We start from the raw sequence: 16,303 nt of genomic DNA on the forward strand, positions 1-16,303 counted from the left end.
TGAGGTGTAGGGGCAGACAGGTTACAGATCACCTCTGGCTACAGCCTACTACTTCTTCAGTCTGCTGGTCATCTCAACATCTTACAGGAGCTGCCTCTGCTCTGAGTCACATCAGCCCCATAGCAAACTCAGCATCTGTCTTAATCTCCTCACACAGGCACGTGCACATTCTCTGTCTCCGTCTCTCTCTCACACAGACACACATACACATACACACTTTACAAGGAAATGAGTAAATGTGGTGTTAAGATTTGTCCAGATATGGAGGAGGGATTTTTTAAAGATTTGCGGGGAACCTCTCTCCCAGGTGCATTTCAATAATTGCCTTGTTGTTTATCTGACCCCTCAGCCTCAGGCCATCTTGCTCACTCCACTTCTCTTCCTCCTTCTCTCTCTTCATTTCCTCTTTCTCAAGAGGAGAAATATATTCCTATTATTGCCTCATGCAAAGCAGTTTGACGATCTCTTTTGCTGTCTTGGCTCCTGGCCTCACCACGTCCTCAGGATCTCAGCTTCAGGGCAGCAGTTCTTGGTGTTGTCTGGAGAAGGGCAGCATCAGCATGACCTGGGAACTTGGCAGTGCAAATTCTCAGGTTTCACCACAGACCTACTAGATCAATAACTCTAGGGGTGGGCTCAGAAATCTGTCTTAACCAGACTTCCAAGTGATCCTGATGTATTAAAGTTCGAGAACTATTGCTTTAAAGAATAACAGTTAAGCAACTAATAGAAGAAGAGCTGCCAATAAAGAAACGGAGAACATTTCCACCGCAAAACACTGCTTTCAGTGGCAGTGGCAACAAGTGGCTAGGAGGGAGGAGAACATAGGCCACCACCACCACCCCTGTAATCTCTTATTACTTTTCTAATGTAGAATCTCAATACAAATGCCCCATATCCCAATTCCCACTAGATTGCCATACTTTTCCAATAAGCTCCTTTATAAAATAGTCTGAAGCTGCCAGTAATTGCTCTAGTGCTGCTTTAGCTGTTACATAAACGTGTGATATAAGATTCAAAGAATATATTTATAATCAGAAAATGGTTATTAAAGATAGATACAAAATAAGGATAGGTAGTTGAGCACAACTGTGGGGACCAAGACAATGAATGATTAATTCTGGTTTAGGTTTATATTATAAATCAGAACCTCTTCTTTATTTTGTATAAATGAATTGGAGCACTGAGCAAATAATATATGCAAAAGATATGCCAGATGGTCTGAAATTCTAACAATATATCATTACAGAAGCTGGGCATTGGCTAAGGTTTTGTTTGTTGGTTTGTTGGTTGGTTGGTTGTTTTTGCTTTTCACGGTACATAGTTTTAGGGGTGTTTCTATATGTGATCAAGGTCTGTCATTGGAAACAAACTTCACAAAAGGTATCACACAGCCAACAGCCTCAGTAGGGGAAAAAAGGCAAAGGAATGTGTGGGAGGGAAAGATGGAGAAATAGAAGGCCCTATGCCCTAGATTCTTCTAACTCCAGTTAGAAAAAACAAGAACAAGCATCCCCCCCAGTTTAGGCAATTCATGATCTATCTCTTGGCCTGATATTAATTGTTTTATGTCCAAAACTCTGTTGTAATTGTAAAAGCAAAAGTAGTTTGTAGGATTTTTTTCAATAAAGTTAAAAATATTCTCCTGATTTTCTAGTATATTTTACATGCCTTCCTACATAGTTGATATTTTGATTAGTTATATATTGTTGCATAACAAAGTACTACAAAATACAGTGGCTTAAGACAACAAACACATATGATCTTATGTAGTTTCTGGGATGAGAAATCCAAGAGCAGCTTACCTGGGTTTTTATGTCTCAGGTTCTCTCATAAGGTTACCATCAAGACGTCAGTCAAAGCTGTATCGAAAAAGCTTGACTGAGCACTTTGTAGGCCAAGGCAGGCAGATTACCTGAAGTCAGGAGTTTGAGACAAGCCTCGCCAGCATGGCAAAACCCCGTCTCTACTGAAAATACAAAAATTAGCCAGGCATGGTGGCGGGTGCTTGTAATCCCAGCTACTTAGGAGGCTGAGGCAGGAGGATCACTTGAATCCGGGAGGCGGAGGTTGCAGTGTGCTGAGATTGCAACACTGCACTCCAGCCTGGGCGACAGAGTGAAATTCCAGTTCAATAAATAAATAAATAAAAGCTTGACTGAGGCTGGAGGATGATTCACCTCCAGGATGGCTTACTCTTGTGATTGTTTGCAGGAAGCTCAGTTTCTCACCACATGGGCCTCTCCATAAGGCTGCTCACAAAATGGCAGCCAGTTTCCACTAGAGTATGAATTGCAAGAGAGAAAGAGTGGTGTCCTGTAAGCCTAGTCTCTGAAGTTGCATACCATCACTCCCCCTTTATTCTATTTGACACTAAGTACAGCCTAGACTCCCTAGGATGGGAATTAGGCTCCACCTCTTCGAGTAGTATCAAAGAATTTTATCTACATCATCTGATATGTAAAACAAGTTGGCAAGGTAAGGTTGGGCATGGTGGCTCAAGCCTGTAATACTAGCACTTTGGGAGGCTGAAGAAGGCAGATCACTTGAGGTCGGGAGTTCAAGAATAGCCTGGCCAAAATGGTGAAACTCCATCTCTACTAAAAATACAAAAATTAGCTGGGTGTGGTGGCATGTGCCTGTAGTCCCAGATACTTGGGAGGCTGAGGCAGGAGCATCACTTGAACCTGGGAGACGGAAGCTGCAGCCACTGCAGTCCAGCCTGGGGTGACAGAGCAAGACTCTGTCTCAAATAGAAAAAATAAAAAATAAATGGGGAGGTATAAATGGATCTAAAAGGAAATAAAGTTTCCACGGTTCACACAAAGTGGAAAATGTTGATACTAGTGATCACATAAGTCACATTAAAATACTAAATGTTGATACTAATGATTACATGATAAGTCACATTAAAATTAAAATACAAAACCACAAAGAAAACTACTAAAAGAGAGACACTCAAGAACAATACAAATAACTCAAGAAAGAATCTCAAAAAATGTTAAGTGACTCACAAAAAAAGCAAAAAAATAGAAAAGAATAAACAACAGAAAACAAATAATTAAATTACAGACTTAAGACCTAACAATGGAAATGGTCTAATTACACCATTTTTTAAAGGCAGAAAGTAGCAAAGTATATTAAATACACACATACACACACACCCCACCTACATGCTACTTACAAGAAACTCAATTCAAATTCAATAATAAAACTAAACATGCAATTACCATATGACCAAGCAATTGCACTATTGAGCATTTATCCCAAAGAAATGAAAATGTATGTTCACACCAAAACCTATACAAAAATATTCTTAGCAGTTACATTTAAAAAGTGAAAAACTGGGGAAAAAAAGAACAGATATCTTTCAATAAGTGAATGGTAAAACAAACAGTGGTACATTCATACCATTGAATATTACTCTACATACAATACAAAAGGAGCAAACTATTGAAGCACACAACTCAGATGCATTTCAAGAAAATGCCAAGTTAAAAAAAAAAGCCAATTCCAAAAAGTTGCAGGCTGTGTGATTCCACTCCAATAACATGCTTGAAACGACAAAACTTTAGAAATAAAGAACAGACATGGTTGCAAGGAGTTAAGGATGGGAGTGAGAGTAGGAGGGAGGTGGGCATGGTTAAGGAAAAGCATGCAGCAACATGAGGGATCCCTGTGGTGATCTAACTGATCTGCATCTTTAATGTTGTGTTGGTAGTAGCATGTAGGTAAACCTGTATATAATAAAATATCACTATATGCACTGCATACTATATAGTGTATGTGCTATATAGTGATAAAATATCACCACATACACACACAAATGAGTGCAAGTAAAATTGAGGAAATCTGAATAAAATTGGTGCATTATATCAATGTCAATTTCTGTGTTTTTAATTCACGTGTGATACTGTACTATTGTAAGATGTTACCATTGGGGAAAACTAGGTAAAATGTATTAGGTAAGTGGATCTCTCCATAGTAGTTCTATAATTCCATGTGAATCTACAATTATCTCAAAAGTTTAAAAATTTAATTTAAAAAATATATCTTTATATGTCTATACAGTCAAATGTAAAGTCTGCAATAACACTGTTCCTGAATGCTTAACTAATATTTCCACCCCTGTAGCTCACAATCATGTTAGCGAGAAGATCTTAACAAAAATGCAATGTTGGAATATTAGACTCCCTTCCAGTAGAAAATGTGATTACACATACCTGAAGGAACCATGTGATAAATAAACATTTATGATTTCCAAATTAATGAAAAGTATTACCCTAGGCTGGATCTCTGCCAGGAAATACAAGATAAGCAAAAGTCTGCATACTACTAGAAAGTCAAATATGTTACCTTTTAAGGAATTAACAATCACAAGAAAATTAGAATGGCTTGCTTAAAACCAGAGTACGCATTCAAGTGTACATCAGACCTGCTAGTTTAACAGATTTTTCAAACAGTCACTTCAAGCTACTTCTGTCTTCAGTCTGTACAGGAATGTGTATGTGTTTATGTATCTATCAGTAAGTCTGTCTGTCCTGTGGTGTGGTGGTGTTCCTATTTCTAATTCTTCTATATCAACAAGCTTGGCTATTTTATAGTAATTCAGCCTTTAATTCATCTGGAGTCCAACAGTAACTCAAGTTTCCTTTGAGGAACTTAAAATAATGTATTCTCTTTCTGGTAAATGCCAGATATTCTGATTTTTTATTTGCTATGGCCAATATTCAGGAGTTTGAGATATAATTTTTTCAAATAGTAGCTTGATTGTAACTTGCGTTTACAACTGATATTTATGAAAAGTAAATGTAAATTAAGTTCATTTTGTTAACGTTTATATAATTCAGATTGATGGAAGTTATCTTATAAACTTATTTCTTTTCCAGACTATTGCTAGAACTTTTAAGAAATGCTGATTTTTGGGAGGTAGCTGGCAAGATAGCTGAAGAGGAAGAGCTCCAGTCTGCAGCTCCCAGCAAGATCAATACAGAAGACCGGTGATTTCTGCATTTCCAACTGAGGTAGCCGGCTCATCTCATTGGAACTGGTTAGACAGTGGGTACAGCCCACAGTGAGCAAGCTGAAGCAGGATGGGGTGGTGCCTCACCAGGGAAGGGCAAGGGACCAGGGAACTCCCTCCCCTAGCAAAGGGAAGCCATGATGGATTGTGCCATAAGGGATGGTGCATTCCAACCCAGATACTATGCTTTTCCCATGGTCTTCACATCCCACAGACCAGGAGATTCCCTCAGGTGCCTATGCCACCAGGGCCCTGGGTTTCAAGCACAAAACTGGGTGGCCGTTTGGGCAGACACTAAGCTAGCTGCAAGAGTTTCTTTTCATACACCAGTGGTGCCTGGAATGCCAGCGAGACAGAACTATTCACTACCCTGGAAAGGGGGCTGAAGCCAGGTAGCCAAGTGGTTTAGCTCAGCCAAACCCACCCCTACAGAGGCCAGCACTGGTTTGAAATTCTCACTGCCAGCACAGCAGTCTGAAGTCGACATGGAATGCTCAAGCTTGGTGGGGGGAGGGGCATCCACCATTACTGAGGCTTGAGTAGGCAGTTTTCACCTCACAGTGTAAACAAAGCCATCAGGAAGTTCAAACTGGGTGGAACCCACTGCAGCTCAGCAAAGCCACTATAGCCAGACTGCCTCTCTAGATTCCTCCTCTCAGGGCAGGGCATCTCTGAAAGAAAGGCAGCAGCCCCAGTCAGGGGCTTATAGATAAAACTTCATCTCCCTGGGAGAGAGCATCTGGGGGAAGGGGCAGCTGTGGGCACAGCTTCAGCAGACTTATATGTTCCTGCCTGCCAGCTCTGAAGAAAGCAGGGGATTCCCCAGTACAGCGCTCGAGCTCTGCCAAGGGACAAGCTGCCTCCTCCAGTGGGTCCCTGACCCCCATGCCTCCTCACAAGCAGACACCTCCCAGCGGGGGTCGACAGACACCTCATACAGGAGAGCTCTGGCTGGCACCTGGCAGGTGCCCCTCTGGGATGAAGCTTCCAGAGGGAGGAACAGGAAGCAATCTTTGCTGTTCTGCAGCCTCCGCTGGTGATACCCAGGAAAACAGGGTCTGGAGTGGACCTCCAGCAAACTCCAGCAGACCTGCAGCAGCGGGGCCTGACTGGTGGAAGGAAAACTAACAAACAGGAAGGAATAGCATCAACATCAACAAAAAGGACATCCACACAAAAACCCCATTCAAAGGTCACCAATATCAAAGATCAAAGGTAGATAAATCCACGAAGATAAGAAAAACCAGTGCCAGTGCAAAAAGGCTGAAAATTTCAAAAACCAGAATGCCTCTTCCCCTCCAAAGGAACACAACTCCTCGCCAGCAAGGGAACAAAACTGGATGGAGAATGAGTTTGATGAACTGACAGAAGTAAGCTTCAGAAGGTGGATAATAACAAACTCCTTTGAGCTAAAGGAACATGTTCTAACCCAATGCAAAGAAGCTAAGAATGTTGAAAAAGGTTAAAGGAATGGCTAACTAGAATAAGCAGTTTAGAGAAGAACATAAATGGCCTGATGGAGTGAAAAATACAGCACGAGAATTTCATAAAGCATACACAAGTATCAATAGCTGAATCGAACAAGCAAAAGAAAGGATATCAGAAATTGAAGATCAACTTAATGAAATAAAATGGAAGACAAGATTAGAGAAAAAAGAATGAAAAGCAATGAACAAAGCCTCCAAGAAATATGGGACTATGTGAAAATATCAAATCTATATTTGATTGGTGTACTTGAGTGACAAAGAGAATGAAACCAAGTTGGAAAACACGCTTCAGGATATTATCCACGAGAACTTCCCCAATCTACTAAGACAGGCCAATATTCAAATTCAGGAAATCCACATAGACACTCCTTGAGAAGAGCAACCCAAGACACATAATCATCAGATTCACCAAGGTTGAAATGAAGGAAAAAATGTTAAGGGCAGCCAGAGAGAAAGTTTGGGTTGCCCACAAAGGGAAGCCCATCAGACTAACAGCAGATCTCTCTATATATAAGCCAAAAGAGAGTGTGGGCCAATATTCAACATTATTAAAGAAAAGAATTTTCAACCCAGAATTTCATATCCAGCCAAATTTAGCTTCACAAGTGAAGGAGAAGTAAAATCCTTTAGACAGACAAGCAAATGCTGAGAGATTTTGTCACTACCAGGCCTGCCTTACAAGAGCTCCTGAAAGAAGCACTAAATATGGAAAGGAAAAACCAGTACCAGCTACTGCAAAAACATAGCAAATTGTAAAGACCATCGACACTATGAAGAAACTGCATTAACTGACGGGCAAAATAACCAGCTAGCACCATAATGACAGCATCGAATTCACATATAATAATATTAACCTTGAATGTAAATGGGCTAAATGCCCCAATTAAAAGAGACAGACTGGCAAATTGGATAAAGACTCAAGACTCATCGTTGTGCTGTATTCAGGAGATCCTTCTCATGTGCAAAGACACACATAGGCTCAAAATAAAGAGACGAAGGAAGATTTACCAAGAAAATGGAAAGCAAAAAGAAGCACAGGATGCGATCCTAGTCTCTGATAAAACAGACTTTAAACCAACAAAGATCAAAAAAGACAAGGGCATTACATAATGGCAAAGGAATCTATGCAACAAGAAAAGCTAACTATCCTAAATATATATGCACCCCATACAGAAGCACCCACATTCATAAAGCAAGTTCTTAGAGACCTACAAAGAGACTTAGACTCCCGCACAATAAGAGTGGGAGACTTTAACACCCCACTGTCAAAATTGGATCAATGAGACAGAAAATTAACAAGGATATTCAGGACTTGAACTCAGCTCTGGACCAAGCAGACCTAATAGACATCTACAGAACTCCCCATGTCAAATCAACTCTCCACCTAAAGTATACATTATTCTCAGCACCACATTGCACTTATTCTAAAATTGACCACATAATTGGAAGTACAACACTCCTCAGCAAATGCAAAAGAACAGAAATCATAACAGACAGTCTCTCGGACCACAGTGCAATCAAATTAGAACTCAGGATTAAGAAACTCACTCAAAACCACGCAAGTATATGGAAACTGAACAACCTGCTCCTGAATGACTACTGGGTAAATAACGCAATTAAGGCAGAAATAAATAAGTTATTTGAATGAGAGTTCAATGAGAACAAAGACACAACGTACCAGAATCTCTGGGACATGGCTAAAGCAGTGTTTAGAGGGAAATTTATAGCACTAAATGCCCACAGCAGAAAGTGAGAAAGATCTAAAATCAACACCCTAGCATCACAATTAAAAGAACTAGAGAATCAAGAGCAAACAAATGTGAAAGCCAGCAGAAAACAAGAAATAACTAAGATCAGAACAGAACTGAAGGAGATAGAGACACAAAAAACCCTTCAAAAAAATCAGTGAATCCAGGAGCTGGTTTTTGAAAAGATTAACAAAATAGATAGACAGCTAGCCAGACTGATAAAGAAGAAAAGAGAGAAGAATCAAATAGACACAATAAAAAAGGATAAAGGGGAGATCACCACTGATCTCACAGAAATAAAAACTTACAAACTACCATCAGAGAATACTATAAACACCTCTATGCAAATAAACTAGAAAATCTAGAAGAAATTGATAAATGCCTGAACACATACACCCTCCCAAGACTAAACCAGAAAGGAGTCAAATCCCTGAATAGATCAATAACAAGTTCTGAAATTGAGGCAGTAATTAATAGCCTACCAACCAAAAAAAGCCCAGGACCAGATGGATTTACAGTCCAATTCTACCAGAGGTATAAGAGGAGCTGGTACCCTTCCTTCTAAAACTATTCCAAACAATAGAAAAAAAGGGAATCCTCCCTAACTCATCTTATGAGGGCAGCATCATTCTGATACCAAAAACTGGCAGAGACACAGCAACAAAAAAAATTTCAGGCCAATTTCCCTGATGAACGTCGATGCAAAAATTCACAATATAATACTGGCAAACTGAATCCAGCATCACACCAAAAAGCTTATCCACCACGACCACGTTGGCTTCATCCCTGGGATGCAAGGCTGGTTCAACATATGCAAATCAATAAACGTAATCCACCACATAAACAGAACCAATGACAAAAAACACATGATTATTTCAATAGATGCAGAAAAGGCCTTCAACAAAAATCTACAGCCCTTCATGCTAAAAACTCTCAATAAACTAGGTATTGATGGAACATATCTCAAAAACACAGGAGCTATTTATGACAAACCCACAGCCAATATCATACTGAATGGGCAAAAGCTGGAAGCATTCCCTTTGAAAACCAGCACAAGACAAGGATGCCCTCTCTCACGCTCCTATTCGACATCGTATTGGAAGTTCTGGCCAGGGCAATCAGGCAAGAGAAAGAAATAAAGGATATTCAAATAGGAAGAGAGGAAATCAAATTGACTCTGTTTGCAGGTGACATGATTGTATATTAGGAAAACCTCCCCGTCTCAGCCCAAAATCTCCTTAAGCTGATAAGCAACTTCAGCAAAGTCTCAGGATACAAAATCAATGTGCAAAAATCACAAGCATTCCTATACACCAATAATAGACAAACAGCCAAATCATGAGTGAACTCCCACTCACAACTGCTACAAAGAGAATAGAATACCTAGGAATACAACTTACAAGGGATGTGAAGGACCTCTTCAAAGAGAAGAACAAACCACTGCTCAAGGAAATAAGAGAGGACACAAACAAATGGAAGAATATTCCATGCTCATGGATAGGAAGAATCAATATCGTGAAAATGGCCATACTGCCCAAAGTAATGTATAGATTCAATGCTATCCCCATCAAGTTACCATTGGCTTTCTTCACAGAATTGGAAAAAAATCTACTATAAATTTCATATGAAATCAAAAAAAGAGCCTGTATAGACAAGACAATTGTAAGCAAAAAGAACAAAGCTGGAGGCATCATGCCACCCAACTCCAAACTATACTACAAGGCTACAGTAACCAAAACAGCATGGTACTGGTACCAAAATAGATATATAGACCAATAGAGCAAAATAGAGGCCTCAGAAATAATGCCACACATCTACAGCCATCTGATCTTTGACAAACCTGACAAAAACAAGCAATGGGGAAAGGATTCCCTATTTAATAAATGCTGTTGGGAAAACTGGCTAGCCATAGGCAGAAAGCTAAAATCAGACCCCTTCCTTACACCTTATACAAAAATTAACTCAAGACAGATCAAAGACTTAAATGTAAGACCTAAAACCATAAAAACCCTAGAAGAAAACCTAGGCAATACCATTTAGGACATAGGCATGGGCAAGGCCTCATGACTAAAACACCAAAAGCAATGGCAACAAAACCAAAAATTGACAAATGAGATCTAATTAAACTAAAGAGCTTCTGCAGAGCAAAAAAAGCTATCATCAGAGTGAAGAGGCAACCTACAGAGTGGGAGAAAATTTTTGCAATGTCTCCATCTGACAAAGGGCTAATATCCAGATTCTACAAGAAACTTACACAAATTTACAAGAAAAAAATAAACAACCTCAACAAAAAGTGGGCCAAGGATATGAACAGACACTTCTCCAAAGAAGACATTTATGCCGCCAACAGACATATGAAAAAAAGCTCATCATCACTGGTCATTAGAGAAATGCAAATCAAAACCAAAATGAGATACCATCTCATGCCAGTTAGGATGGTGATTATTAAAAAGTCAGGAAACAACATATGCTGGAAGGATGTGGAGAAATAGGAATGCTTTTATACTGTTGATGGGAGTGTAAATTAGTTCAACCATTGTGGCAGGCAGTGTGGCAATTCCTCAAATATCTAGAATAAGAAATACCATTTGACCCAGCAATCCTATTACTGGGTGTAGACCCAAAGGATTATAAATCATTCTACTATAAAGATACATGCACACATATGTTTATTGCAGCACTGTTCACAATAGCAAAGACTTAAAGCCAACCCAAATGCCCATCAATGATAGACTGGATAAAGAAAATGTGGCACCTATACACCATGGAATACTATGCAGCCATAAAAAAGGATGAGTTCCTGTCCTTTGCAGGGACATGGATGAAGCTGAAAACCACCATTCTCAGCAAACTAACACAGGAACAGAAAACCAAACACCACATGTTCTCACTCATAAGTGGGAGGTGAACAATGAGAACACATAGACACAGGGAGGGGAACATTACACACCAGGGCCTGTTGTGGGGTGGGGAGGTAGGGGAGGGATAGCATTAGAAGAAATACCTAATGTAGATGACAGGTTGATGAGTGTAGCAAACCACAATGGCACATGTATTCCTAGGTAACAAACCTGCACGTTCTGCACGTGTATCCCAGAACTTAAAGTATAATTATATAAAAAAAAGAAAACAAATGAACAAGTAAAAGAAAACTAATAAAAACTCTATGCCTTAAAGAAAAGAGAAATGCTTATTTTTGAGGGGATGTTTTGCTTACATGCAGAACATCATAAGGAGATAAATTGCCTGTTTACAGTGATTATTTCAGGTGATATGGCTCACAATAACTTTTTTTATTAATGTCTTATTTTCCAAAGCTGCTGCACCAGGTAAGTATTAGTTTTGAAACCAGAAACATATACACCATGGAATACTATGCAGCCATAAAAAATGATGAGTTCACGTCCTTTGTAGGGACATGGATGAAGCTGGAAACCATCATTCTCAGTAAACTATCGCAAGGACAAAAAACCAAACACCGCATGTTCTCACTCATAGGTGGGAATTGAACAATGAGAACTCATGGACACAGGAAGGGGAACATCACACTCCGGGGACTGTTGTGGGGTGGGGGGAGTGGGGAGGGACAGCATTAGGAGATATACCTAATGCTAAATGACGAGTTAATGGGTGCAGCAAAATAACATGGCACATGGATACATATGTAACAAACATGCACATTGTGCACATGTACCCTAAAACCTAAAGTATAATAATAATAAAAGATATATATTTATGTAAAAACTCGGGCTGGGCACAGTGGCTCACACCTGTAATCCCAGCACTTTGGCAGGCCAAGGCAGGTGGATCGCCTGAGGTCAGGAGTTCAAGACCAGCCTGGCCAACGTGGCAAAACCCCAACTCTACTAAAAATGCAAAAAAAAAAAAAAAAAGAATGTGCTCTGCAATGGCTCATATTTCCTTCTATTTTTCTAATTTTTCTAATTTTGCATAATGAGCATTTATTAATTTCATAATGAGGAGATAATGTAAAGCATATTCATACCACGTCCCAATGCCTTATTCTTCTCAAATATCACAGTAGCGGCGGTTGCACTGTATGAAATCTTAGCTCTAGCTGTTCTCTTCTGTTCACAGAAGAGTGTGTCAGCAGACAGAGTTTCACACTGATATTAGTCACTGAGCAAAGAGAAAAAAGCAAATAACCAAATTCATAAAGAGCCTTAGTAACCACAAAAGAAACGAAGTCAAGCATACACTAGTGTTCCAGGTGACAATATATGTCTTCCACAGAGGTTACTCATAACATAAAGATTATCTCTGGTCTTCTTTCAATACTGATATAAGTAGCTCAGAGCAAAGAGAGGGATACTGACATGGATGTGCTTAAAGAGAAAGGTGGCTTTTTAAAAAACAGAGGTGATCACAGATGTAACATCAGACAGGGATTATTCACTGAACAGTGCAATTCGTATAGAAAACTATAAGCACTCCCTCCTCCCCAAAACCATTTTTGAAAGCCTCAACACCTACCTGCTCCCTGCCAGACACTCAAACTCAAAATGCCAAACACTAAAGAAGGAAATACAATCACTGGAGGGAAACAATTGTTGGGCCAATACTAAGTACAGAATAAAAACTTGTAACAATAATTCAGTTTCAAAAGAATAACACTAAATTAAAGCCATCTCATAACTTTGCATATCTTTACTTCTCTCAATCGTGTTAGAATTTGATGAATATAAAATAATGTTTAAAATAAAATTGAAAAAATAATAGTAAGCTCTGACCTATCATTTATTAATTGCTTTCTGCCTTAGTCTGAGTTTCCCAGAAAGCAGAACCTCACGCAAAGGCTTATGTGCTACTTTGTTAAGGTGTACAAGCCCAGGGAGACAGGAGTGCAGGAAGGGGGAAGTAAATCAAAGGAGGGAAATAAAATGCAAGTCGTTTATAGAGCCCCTCGGATTGTTCTATCTTCTGTAACCATCTTCTAAGAGGCTGTATAAACTATCTCAGAACAATCCACCCAAGATGAGAAAGAGAAAAAATCTCCCATCACTCATTATCAAAGTTTTTGCCCACTGACATTGATTTCCTTGAATCCCCGGGTTGCACATACATGGGGACTTAGGAGGTCACGCAGGGTCTCACATTCAGCACAGGTGAAGGGGTAAAAGGTACACAGTACAGGCAGAAGGCAAAGCACCGTCACATTCCTCCCTTGTGGGGCCAGTGGCTGCAGCAGCTCAGTACAAGCACCCAGAAACTCTAGATAACAGGTGAAGCCAAAAGATGAGTTGTCACATGGAATATCTTGATGCAGCCCACTCCTTGCATTACTCAGTCCTCTCACATAATATACAGTTCCTATACAAGAATTAGACTTCCATTGTTAAAATCAAATGTACCGTTAAAACAAAAAGACCTGTCCTGTCAGGAAAGCAGTGTGGTTTAAAACACTTTATTCCTATTAAGTGGTATATTAACTGGAAATGTTTGGGAACCACTGAAAATGTAAGTTTGCTTGTGCTTTTGAGATGGGGGAGAGATGGAGAAAGTCCGTGCCATCCATGCTGTGAAAGTCTTTGATCTTCCTTAATTTGCCATTACCTTGTTCGGTTTGGACCAAGTTCAGAAGAGCCTTCTCTATACAAACATTAGCATTAATTATGGGTAAACAGCAGCACAAACTATGAGATCTTTGTACAGTTTTAGCATCTATGGTCTTATATGCTACAACTAGAAAGCCACTGCACAGAAAGCTAGAAAACCTTTGTTATCATTCAGGCTTAATCATTGTCAGCCTTAAGTAAATTTTTCACTCAAATATTTACGGTATAACTACTATATATCAAGCACTTTTCTAGTCTTCACAAATAATAAAATGAAAGTATCATTCCTGCCCTCAAGGAGTTCAGAATCTAAACTGAGTAATTTAAATTTTAATGGAAAAACTTATAGTCTGATGCAAAAGTCTACCCAGGTCTCCAGATCTCAATTTCCTCAAGGAGAAAATGCCGTCTAGATGTTTTATAAGGCTCTTCCAGCTCCATAAAAGCTTGCTACCCACAGCAAACAGCAAAAGTAAATAAAGCAGACGCCTCATCCCCATGCCGTTCCATGCATAACTCCTTCAGATTTGGCCCAGGCTGGAACGCAGAACACTTACCTTCTAATGCACCTTCATTGCATAGGTCTCAGGAGGCTAGGTTGTCAAGCCATCCTGCAAGGTTATGACCTAGATTTTGAACTAGATAGAATTCAAGATCACTACAGCCAGGGTCAGCCTTATGAGTGCTGAGCCCATCTAAACATGGCTTCCCCCCTTCGAACACTTCCTATCCATGAAAACCCAGCATACCTTGCATCAGAAGGGTCAGGACATGGACGACATTCAAGTTTCCTTTTAGCTCTAACGATTCTAAGAAACCTGGGGAACATTTACTCAAATAAATAGCAAATAAAAGCATGAAACTTACAGCCTGTGAGAGAAGCAGACATGTAAGAAGCCCAACTTTACTACTAGTGAAAGTGCTTTAATCACTGATTGCCCAGCATGCTTTGAGTGCATACAGCAGGATGAAGGACAGGATATGAAGGGAAGATAGGAAGAGCTTCCAGAGGCAGGCAACGTAAGGAAAGAATAAGAACACTAAAAAATCAAGTTTCACATTGCTAAGCCAGAAACACCTTTCTATGATTAGTTTAGCCTCTTAGATGAATTACAAAACTATTGTTCATGATAAAGTTCTTGGGTGTAACTAAGTACTATGAGAATTAGGCACTACTCCTGGAGCAAATATGAGTCTCCTGTGAGAGGGAAGTAAATGAATGAGTTTCACCTCTGAATGCTCCTCTTGGTGATAAAGAGAGAATGATAATTCCTGCAGCTGTGCCCCCCAGACGTTAGCCTGCATAAGAATCACCTGGAAGGCTTATTAAAACACAGACTCCTGGACCCTGGATTCTTAATACCCTGCCCCAAATTCTGATTCAGTAGATCTAGGGTGAGAGTGAGGAATTTGTATTTCTGGAGAAATCTCACATAATGTTGATGATGCTGGACCACACATGTAATGGCATTGCCGTACAGCAGTGGTTCTCAAATACTAGCGGACTTCAGAATTAGCTTAAGGGCTTATTAAAATACAGGTTGCACCTGGGCCCCACCCGCAGCATTTCTGATTTAGTAGGTCTGTGCAGAGTTTAGGAATTTCCATTTCTAACAAGTTCCCAGGTGATGTCCAGGCTGCTTGTCCTGCCACCACACTCTGAATAGCTTTGCTCTAGGAACTTTCTACATGACAGTGATTTTTTCTGAAAAAAAATTGCCAATTTCTAGATATCTTCATAAAAGAGATGCTGGAGCAGTAGATGACATATGTAGGCTAGAGTCAAATGGAAGGCAGAGGATATCAATGAGAAATAACATATGGTAGGGAGAGACCAAATAGGAGGAAAAGAGGAAACATCTCAAGCATGCCCCAACAAAGTGATGAAGTGGAAAGAGCACTAGTTTTTCAGTCACATAGACATAGGTTCAGATCCCACATGTGATGCATCTGATGCAAAATATATATCCCAAGCCATTTTCTCAACTGAAAATGTGTATAACGATGCTTATTTCATAGAATTCTTCTGCGTTTCATGTGGCAAATACATTCAAACACCTAACACATAATAAACAATAAAGCAATAAAGAAGTTTCTTGTACTTAAGTTCATAAAATTTGCATATAAAAGGAAAAGCTTGGATCATTTTTCCAGATTTTTTTAATTTTTTCCCATAAGTGTTATGATATTTCAGTCAAGTGTTCACACATTTCAAAAATGTTTGCTTTCTTATTAGAGATTAGGGCTAGATGGTTTTAGGTCCTCCTCCTTCTTTAAAGTATTTAATTATTAAGGAAAAACAAGGGATCTTAATTATGAACTGAATAAGTACAAGTACATCTAAAGTATATTATCATTTCCAAAGCAGAAGAAAATGATGTCTGGTTGACTTAGTCCAATCCAGCTTTATAAAGAAATATCTAACAGAATTTGAGGCTGGCATGATATCCATTGCTGATTTCAAGCCAA

Source organism: Hylobates moloch, unplaced genomic scaffold (assembly GCF_009828535.3).
Source record: "Hylobates moloch isolate HMO894 unplaced genomic scaffold, HMol_V3 SCAFFOLD_3, whole genome shotgun sequence".
NCBI classification, from domain to species: Eukaryota; Metazoa; Chordata; class Mammalia; order Primates; family Hylobatidae; genus Hylobates; species Hylobates moloch.